A 10015-nucleotide genomic window follows, 5' to 3' on the forward strand; every position below is an offset into this window, starting at 1 on the left:
CGGGTCTGCGGGCGTGTTGTGGGTTGGTAGCTGTGGGGGGGGTGGTGGCGTGCAGATCCGTCCTTGCAGAGGAGGGAGAGCTTGTTCCTGAATAAGACGTGGTCTTAAAGGTGCCACTGGACTGTTTTGGACCGGGGGGGGGGCTGTGCAACTTACCTGGCTGCTTCTTGCTCTGACTGAGGGCTGCTGGGAGCAGGGCTTGTTGCATGTGCCCGCCCCCTGGGCTCCTTGCTGCCGGAGCTCTGCTCCTGTGCGCTCCCGCAGGACATGACCCCTGCATGTCCAGCATCTGGACGTGCCTAACAGTTTCTCTCTAACTTTATTTCCTGTGTTCCCTCCTCCTTTTTAACAGATGATATTTCATTTCTTTTCCATTCTGAACTTTCCAGAGGTGCTCCAAACCCAAAGGGGAATACTTTCTTTTGAAGGAAAGCATTCCCGCAGGGGTGCCCAAACTTACTTAACATAACAGCCACACAGAATAAACGTCAGATGTTTGAGAGCTGCAAGATGTGAACAAATATCACAAACACATTTTTACTGGAAAATATGCAAATTTGCTTTTTATTAACATTATATTAGACTGTGTAAAAGAGCTGCATGCGGCTACCGAGCTGCAGTATGGCCACTGGAAGTGGGCATGTAGTATCAGACTCTGACCAGCAGAGGGGGTGAGAGTACTTGCAATAGTTTCCCTTGAATTATTTATTTATTTTATTAGATTTATATACCGCCCTCCACAATGGGCTCAGGGCGGTGTTCAACATTTAATACACAATTAAAACAATATTAAAATAACAATTTACACATACAATCATAAGATACTGTATAATTATAAAAATTGTCAGATGATTAATCAAAACCAGGCCGCTGATGGACAACTGGCTTGAAGAATTGGGCAGGAAATGTTAGGGCCAGGGAAGCTGGAGGAAGGAAAAGGGGGACGTCTGCTGCCTCAACCAAATGCCCGGTGGAAGACCTCCATCTCGCAGGCCCTGGGGAACTGCAATAAGTCCTGCAGGGCCCTGATCTCACACAGGATCTCATTCCACCAGGCAGGGACCAGGGCCAAAAAAGCCCTGGCCCTGGTCAAGGCAAGTCAGACGTCGGGGCCAGGAACCACTAACAGATGTTGATTTGTGGACCTCAGTACCCTCTGGGGCTCATGGGGAGTGGCAGTGTCATAGGCAGGGGTCATTTCCTGCAGGAGCGCACAGGAGCGGAGCTCCGGCAGTAAAGAGCCCAGGGACATGCAACAAGATACTCGCAAGATACTCGGGCCCTGCGGGACCTAGTGCAGTTCCGCAGGGCCTGCAAGACGGAGCTCTTCCGCCAGGCCTTTGAGGGGGAGCCGCCGCCGCCATTATACCACCAATGATTTTACAACCATCTGCCCCACATAGTAGGGGCAGATGTCGCCCAAACAGAGCTGGGGATACACTCTTCCTGGCGCTTCTGCAGGAAATAACTTGGCCGTCAGTTTTGGGATGTCGTCCATCTTGGATGTAAATTGTATGTAATCTATGATAGCACCAATTTTATGATAGATATCTGTTTTTACTATGTTGTTATATGTATATTTTAACCTCGGCATTGCCGCCTGTTAGCCGCCCCAAGCTGAATACTGAATGGGGCGGGATATAAATCTCAAAATAAATAAATAAATAAATAAATAAGCCCCACCCCCTGCTCCCAGCAGCCCTCAGTTAGAGCAAGAAGCAGCCAGGTAAGTTGCAGAGCCCCCCATCCCCCTGGTACAAAACAGTCCAGTGGATCCTTTAAGACCAAGTTTTATTTAGGTACAAGCTCTCCCTCCTCTGTGAGGACAGATCTGCACATTCCCCCTCCCCCCAATAGCTAGCAATCCAAAACAGTCCAGTGGAGCCTGAGTGGTGGGTGTCGCCTTCTGACACACTTCCGGTGAAGTCAGGGGGTGTGGCATATGCAAATAAGTTATGCTAATGAGTTGTGCTAATGAGTTCCTGCACCTCTTTTTCTACAAAAGGACCCCTGCCCATAGGTATGCTGTCCCCTGGCTGTATAGGGCTTTAAATGTAAGCACCAGCACCTTGAAATGGATTCGGAATTTAACAGGCAGCCAGCACTGGGTGGATACGAGCCTGCACAGGCGTCACCGTCAACACCCTCACTGCCACATTCTGCACTAGCTGCAACATCCAGAGCAGAGTCAAGGGCAGCCCCACGTAGAGAGAGTTACAATAATCCAGTCTGGAAGTGACCATCGCATGGGTCACTGTAGCTAAGTCTCGGGGAGCAAGGTACTGGGCTGTCTGATCTGCGTCAGATAGAAAAAGGCAGACCTGGCAGGGGCGGTGACCTCCGTAGAAAGGGAGGTAATCCAGGAACCCCCCTAGACTCTTCACACTCGATGTAGGCACCAACGAAGCCCCATCAAAGGTTGGGAGCCTGATCCCCTGGCCCAATCCCCCGCGACTCAGGTACAGGACCGCCGTCTTAAATGGATTTAACTTCAGTCGGCTCTGTCGCAACCATCCAGCCAACCATCCATGCTAACACTCCCCTTTACCTCTTATATTTAAAATATCAGGCAAGCCACTACCCACCCCTCTGGAAGCTGAGAAATATACAACAGAAGCCTTCCCAAGAAGGATGCAGCTTAACAGTTCGAAGCATGCAGGAATCTGCACTGCAGGACGCACCCCGTACTTTGTGTTTGCGGCACAACTTTGTCAGTTACAGGCATGCACAGTTGCAAATGGACACACACACACACACACAGGAGTGTGGTGGTGAAAAGTGCTGTCAAGTCCCAGGTGACTTACGGTGGCCCCAGAGGGTTTTCAAGGCAAGAGATGTTCAGAGGTGGTTTGCCCTTGCGTCACAACCCTGGACTTCCTCAGTGGTCTCCCATCCAAATTCCAGCCAGGGCTGACCCTGCTTAGCTTTGGAGATTTGACAAGGTCAAGCTAGCCTGGTGCTGTCCAGGTCAGGAATTTTGCACAGGACTGTGTAGGAGGGAAAACTGCAAGCAACAGGCCTAAAAAGGAAATGAAATGGCACGGTATTTCCGAGACCGGTTTTTCTGTACATCTGGTCTGTCCCTCCCTTGGAAAAAAATAACCCAATATCTTTTTTATTAGGACCAACCAAATGGTTACAGGCTGCGGTTAAGATGTGCGTTTAGATCCGATGTAGCTGATGATGCCTGTCAAATCTAAACTGCACATTCAGACAGCAAGATCTGTGAATGGTTCCACAGTCGTCAGCACCCCATTCTGCCCCGCCTCTGAAATGGAGTTAATAGACACTGGGGGAAATCTGGTCCTAACACTTGCCAGTGGGCCACGGATGGATTTTCCTTAGTCTCATCGCTCAAGCATGCTCTCAAGCTGTTGGGATGGTCTGTTCATTGCATCCCAACTTGGGATTTTTTTGGTTTGCTTGGCGATATGCGCATAACTGAATAATCGTTCCACAGCTGCGGAGCCCCGCGTTTGTGTTTCCAGCCAGAATAAAGTATTTCAATCAATATACTTTAATAATTCAACAGCTGTGCATCTGGCACCAGGCACACGACTCTCATCGTAAGAGGCTTTTACCCCATTGCAAGTTAAAAATATATACATGATTATTCATATTCAATTCCCCCCCCCCCCAGCTTTCCTTCTCTGGTCCACTATTAACTTATTGGTTATTTCATTGTGACATGATGTAATATTGTACCATGTGTCTATCTGTACCTCAAGTTGTTTGACCTCTGAACAAGGCCTCCAAGGGGCGGAAACACATCAGGTCACCTGTTTGGTGAACCAGTTTGGTGTAGTGGTTAAGTGCACGGACTCTAATCTGGGAGAACCGGGTTTGATTCCCCACTCCTCCACTTGCACCTGCTGGATGACCTTGGGCAAGCCGTAGTTCTGATAAGAGCTGTCCTTGAAAAGAGCAGTTTCTGTCAGAGCTCTCTCAGCCTCACCTACCTCACAGGGTGTCTGTTGTGGGGAGGGGAAGGGAAAGGAGTTTGCAAGCCGCTCTGAGACTCCCTTGGGTAGTGAAGGGCGGGGTATAAATCCAATCTCTTCTTCTTCTGTACTGGCCTTTGTGTTCAGGTCACTTGCACGTTGCAATGAGGCTTTCATTGGGGCCTGTCTTTCTAATAAATACATGTGTTCTTGTATATAATAAGTATACACTAGGTTTTAAATACTGGCCCTTTATCAGGCTTCTTTCTTACCCTTGTGATTCTTGATTCCAGGTATTGGGTCAAGTCTGTTTTCCCTTCCCTGTGTCTTACTGGGTGTTCTGTAAGCCTGATCTCATCAGATCTTGGAAACTAAGCTGGGTTGGCCCTGGTTTGTCCTTGGAAGGGGAGACCACCAAGGAAGTCCAGGGTTGCTACAACAGAAGCAGGCATGGCAAACTATCGCTGAACATCTCTTGCCTTGAAAACCCTACTGTGCTAGCTTAAGTCAGCTATGACTTGATGGTACGGGAGGGAGGGAGGGGGAGAGAGAGAGAGAGAGAGACTCTGCTCTTCATAGTCTTCTCGAACTAGAGAGCATTGGTGAGGCGTTCTAGGGACTAACTCTTAGCTGCAGGGGAAGATTAACCATTAAGCAGACTAAGCACGTGCTTAGGGCACCATGGCCAAAGGGGGCACCACAAAGTTGGGAAAAGGGTGAAAAGAAAAGAAAAAAGAATGAAGATTTGTAAAAAAAATATACTGATAAAACTAGTACACATTGATCATGGTGCACCCTAGGGTTATCTTCTATTTTTTGTTGGCGAGGTACAATGTCATGGCACCAAGATTGGTCAGGACACCAGTGAGCCTTAATCCACCCCTGCTTAGGTGGGTTGGCTCTTGTGGAAATGGGCAGCTGAAGTTTTTCATGGCATGGAGGCAAAGAGCGTCACCTGGTAACACCTCTTGTAGCCTCTCTTAAAGGGACAGACCATTTTTTTCACCCAGATCTGTTGGCAACCCTAGTTGGTTCCCTTTGGAGGCAAGAGCACTGGAGGCTTGCGAAATTTGCTTGATTGACAGATACAGCGCACAAAGTCAGTCCTACAGGACAACAGACTGGCTGCTCCCCATCAGATTCCCCAGGCAGAGAGGAAGGGAGATCTTGTACCTTCGACCTGCTTTGGCCAAAACTCTCCCGTGAAAGCTTGGTGGTGTTGGAAAGTGCCATCCAGTCACGTCCAGTTTATGGTGACCCTGTAGGGTTTTCAAGGCCAGAGATGTTCAGAAGCGGCTTGCCGTTGCCTGCCTCTGCATCACGGCCCTGGTATTCCTCGGAGGTCTCCCATCCAAATACTAGCCAAGGCCGACCCTGCTTAGCTTCCAAGATCTGGCAAGATCCAGCTCGCCTGGGCCCCATGGAAGCTCATGCTAGAATCAACTGTTTTAAAGGTGCCACTTGGCTTCCGGTTTTTGTTTTCCTCCAGAAAGCGGCAGAAGGGATTGAGCAGTTGTTTTAGTTGAAAAAACCAGCAAGTGACAAAACATCCACAGGAAGAGACCCGCTGTGGTGTAGCGGTTAAAGTGTTGGACTAGGATCCAGGAAAGCCTGGTTCAAGTCTCTACTCTGTCAAGGAAGCCTGCTGGGTGACCTTGGGTCAGTCACACACTCAGCCTGACCTACTTTGCAGGGTTGTTATGAGGATAAAATGGAGGAGAGGAGAACCCTGCAAGCTGTTCTGGGTCCCCGTTGGGGAGAAAGGTGGGATACCAATGAGGCAAATAAACAAATCAACAGACCAATAAGAACAGCAAAAGAATCAGCATAAAAATCTCTGGTGAACAGACTGACCAATGGGAAAACGTTAGTGGAGCAGAGGTCAGATCCAGAATCTACCCAAAGGCCCTCTAGAGAAGCAATGACTGTTGCCAACTCTCCTCCATCCGGGCACCAAAACGCCCTGGGCTCGACCTGGTGTAGGACTAGAATTGCTCTTCTCTTTGCTTGGCCGTTTCCTGGCTCGACATGCTATTTTAACGAAAAATCGGAAATACTCCCTGATTCATATTCTCCACTCAGATGGAACCTCGCCACTTTCCAGATATTCTGTCAGCCAGAAGTGAAAGGAAGCTTGTGAATGAGTCACCGGCTGGGAAGATGAGGGGGGGGGGAGAGATGTGGAAAATATGAATGAGAAATGGTGCGAGAAGGAAGGCAGCAGCTGGATTTTCCGTTCTGTTTATGCCTTAGGAAAACTGAGCAGGCAGCGCGGAATGGAGAGGGGGTTTCAGGGGTGGGGGGGTGGGAGGCACGCTGCCAAGGCTCCACTGTCTTCATTATAGATGGCGTGCTAACAGGGGGAAACGTGTGCTGCAACACCTCCAGATTTTAGCAGGACATTCAGGTGTGGCGGGTTGGAGCTCACTTCAACCCACGTGGGGAGAAATGGGGCAAGACTTCATGCCCCTGACAAAATGGTTTCTGGTCCGACAAAGAACTCCTAATGCTATCCTCTGCCAGTTTGGTGTAGTGGTTCAGTGCGCAGACTCTAATCTGGGAGAACCGGGTTTGATTCCCCACTCTTCCACTTGCAGCTGCCGGATGACCTCGGGCAAGTCATAGTTCTGTCATAAGTACATAAGAGAAGCCAATGTTGGATCAGGCCAATGGCCCATCCAGTCCAACCCCCTGTCACACAGTGGCCAAAAATACTAGGTGCCATCAGGAGGTCCAGCAGTGGGGCCAGGACACTAGGCGCCCTCCCACTGTTGCTCCCCCCTAAGCACCAAGAAGACAGAGCATCCCAGAGGTCATTTTGGGGGGGATCGCGGGGGATTGCAGTTCCCCCGGGTGAGGTACGGGGGCGGGGCACATGACGAAGCCCCGCCCCCTGCTTCCGGCCACCCCACTTCCGGCCCTCATTCAGCCAGGAGGAGGCAGGAGAAGAGGGAGGGTAAGTTGCTTCCTCCCTGCCTCTCCCCACCCCTGCCTGCCTGGGGCCAGGGAGGGCCTTCGCGGGGCTTCCTTGCACTCCCGCCGGCCTTGCAGGTCCACTGCCGGGCCCCTCATGGGGCTTGGCAGTGGAGCTGCAAGACCGGCTGCGGTGGCCGGGACCATTGGGGGTGGTGTGTGTGGCCTTATGACACACTTCCGGTGATGTCAGGGGGTGTGGCATATGCTAATGAGTTATGCTAATGAGTTTCCCTAGCTCTTTTTCTACGAAACGACCCCTGGATCAGGCCAATGGCCCATCCAGTCCAACCCTCTGTCACACAGTGGCCAAAAATACCAGGTGCCATCAGGAGGTCCAGCAGTGGGGCCAGGACACTAGGAGCCCTCCCACTGTTGCCCGCCCCCCAAGCACCAAGAATACAGAGCATCCCTTTCCCCAGACTGAGAGTTCCTAGCGATACCTTGTGGCTAATAGCCACTGATGGACGTCTGCTCCATATGCTTATATCTAATTTCCTCTTAAACCTGTCCATGTTTGTAGGTGTTCTTGAAAAGAACCACTCTGAGAGCAGGGTATAAATCCAATCTCTTCTTCTTCTTCGGGTCACATGATTACCTACTGCCTGGTTGTTTCAACAAAAGATACTGGGGGCTGAACATGGGATCTTCTGCATGCAAAACAGATGCTCTACCTCTCAGCCACGGCCCCTCCCAGGAAGCTTTTTGTTTGAGTGGAGGGGGGAGAGCAATCTTCTGCCACAAGAGTTGATGGTGGCCTCAAGTTTAGATGGCTTTATGAAACATCTTTTGGCATGAATTTGTGATCCACGATCCCACCCCTCCTCTTAATTTAAGCCCGGAAGAAGGGAAAAGTATGCACAATGTATCTACCTAGGCTCAGGGGTCATTTCCTGCAGGAGCACACAGGAGAGGAGCTCCGGCAGTAAAGAGCCCAGGGGGCGGGCACATGCAACAAGCCCCGCCCCCTGCTCCCAGCAGCCCTCAGTCAGAGCAAGAAGCAGGCAAGTAAGTTGCAGAGCCCCCCGGCCCATAACAGTCCAGTGGCACCTTTAAGACCAAGTTTTATTCAGGGACAAGCTCTCCCTCCTCTGCGAGGACAGATCTGCACGTCCCCCCCCCCCAATAGCTAGCAATCCAAAGCAGTCCAGTGGTGCCTGAGCGGTGGGTGTTGCCTTCTGACACACTTCCGTTGATGTCAGGGGGCGTGTCATATGCAAATAAGTTATGCTAATGAGTTATGCTAATGAGCGCCTGCACCTCTTTTTCTATGAAATGACCCCTGCCTAAGCTTAAAGTAACCTGCTGGGAGGCATTTCTGACCAGGGTGCAGAGGGAAGACTGAGCCGCCAGGGGACGTGGTGATGGCCACAAATGTAATGACGGCACTAATTGTGTGCCATCAAGTTGCAGCTGGCTTACGGTGACCCCACGGGGCTTTCAAGGCAAGAGAGGAACAGAGGCAGTCTGCCGTTGCCTGCCTCTGCCCCACGACCCTGGTCTTCCTTGGTGGTCTCCCATCCAAACACTAACCATGGTTGACCCTGCTTAGTTTCCCAGCTGTGGCAAGATGATAGAGTCATGGAGAAGTCCATCACCGGTCACCAGTCATCATGGTGACTAAAGGGGATCTTCATCTTCTGATGTGATAAACCTCCAAGTGCCAGTGCTGGAAGGCAGCATCGGGGAAGGCCTTGGCTGCTTTGTGTCAAACCATGCTACGCTTTGCTCGCTTTGGTTGTCCTAGCTGTTGGGGGGAGGGAATTCCTAAGGGGAGGGGGTGGAGTGAATGAGTGTGAGATTGAGACCTTTCGCCTCTAGGAGACATAACTTCACAAGTCAACCTCCTTCCCCTCCTTTCTATTTCCCAGTGGAAGGTGTCCTTGAGAGACTCTAGTCCCGGTGCCGGAAAATATGGTGGGGGGAGGTGTGGCTATTTGCGCCGTCACATTTTGACCCGCTATTATGCGGTCAGATGTGATGGCGGTGCATCGGGGTTTTGTCTATTGGCCCGTGCTTCCAGCACGCTTCAACGAGGACAGCCGGAGGAAACAGGCGCACGCCGGAGCGATCACACGGATCGAGTCCGTCTGCAGCCCGTGGCAAACCATTTGCTAGTGGAGTTTGGCAGGTACTTTTTAACTGTGCACCTGCGGCCGGACGCCACGGGTTGGCCACGGGTGTGCTACGCTTGCCAGATGTTGCAGTGTGATCGCACCTTTAAAATCTGCCTGGCATTCGTGGCTCTCCCGCGGCAAACTCTGCATGTGATCGGAGCCTCTCTGTACCAACTTGGACTGCAGATAACCAAGACGTATATCATTCACTTGGTTGGGATGGCAACATTAGGCATGGTGTGAATGTGATGTGTGCTTGGGGGGACAGAAGGGGCTTTTCTTTCAATTATCTATATTAAGCTTCTACCCATCAAATGTCTTCAGTTCTAACACAGTGACTTACTGGATCTTGCATACAATTCAATAAACTCATCACTGCCAAAAGAGAGTTTGTTGAGTGTGACTGGACTGGGGATCTGACACTTTGCCCTACTTGTTGGCCCTCTGGGGCAACCAGTTGGCCACTGTGTGAAACAGGATGTTGGCCTAGGTCAGAGGTGTCAAACATGCGGCCCCCGGAGGGTTTCTATCAGTCCCACAGTGGAACTGGCCATCTCCTGCTTCCAGTTCTGCTGCTGCTGCATCATAGCTTGCTTTGCCAGACTCTCTTAATCACTCATCCTAAATGATTTAGCCTCGTCTAGAGGGTGGTGGCTCAAGTGGTTAAGACGCTGAACTGCAGGCTATGGAAGGTCAGTAGTTCAGCAGTTCAAGACCCGGGTGCCGCATGACGGAGTGAGCTCCTGTCTCTAGTTCCAGCTCCTGCCAACCTAGCCGTTCGAAAGCAAGAAATTGCAAGTAGATAAATAGGTACCACTTCGGTGGGAAGGTAACAGCGTTCCGTGCGCCTTGGTGCTTAGTTATGCCGGCCCCATGACCACGGAAACATCTTCGGACAGTGCTGGCTCTTTGGCTTTGAAACGGAGATGAGCACCACAACCCTAGAGTCGGACTCGACTGGCTTTCGAGCAAGGGAAACCTTTA

Source organism: Gekko japonicus, unplaced genomic scaffold (genome assembly GCF_001447785.1).
Source record: "Gekko japonicus isolate JY-2015 unplaced genomic scaffold, Gekko_japonicus_V1.1 scaffold1, whole genome shotgun sequence".
Taxonomy (NCBI): domain Eukaryota; kingdom Metazoa; phylum Chordata; class Lepidosauria; order Squamata; family Gekkonidae; genus Gekko; species Gekko japonicus.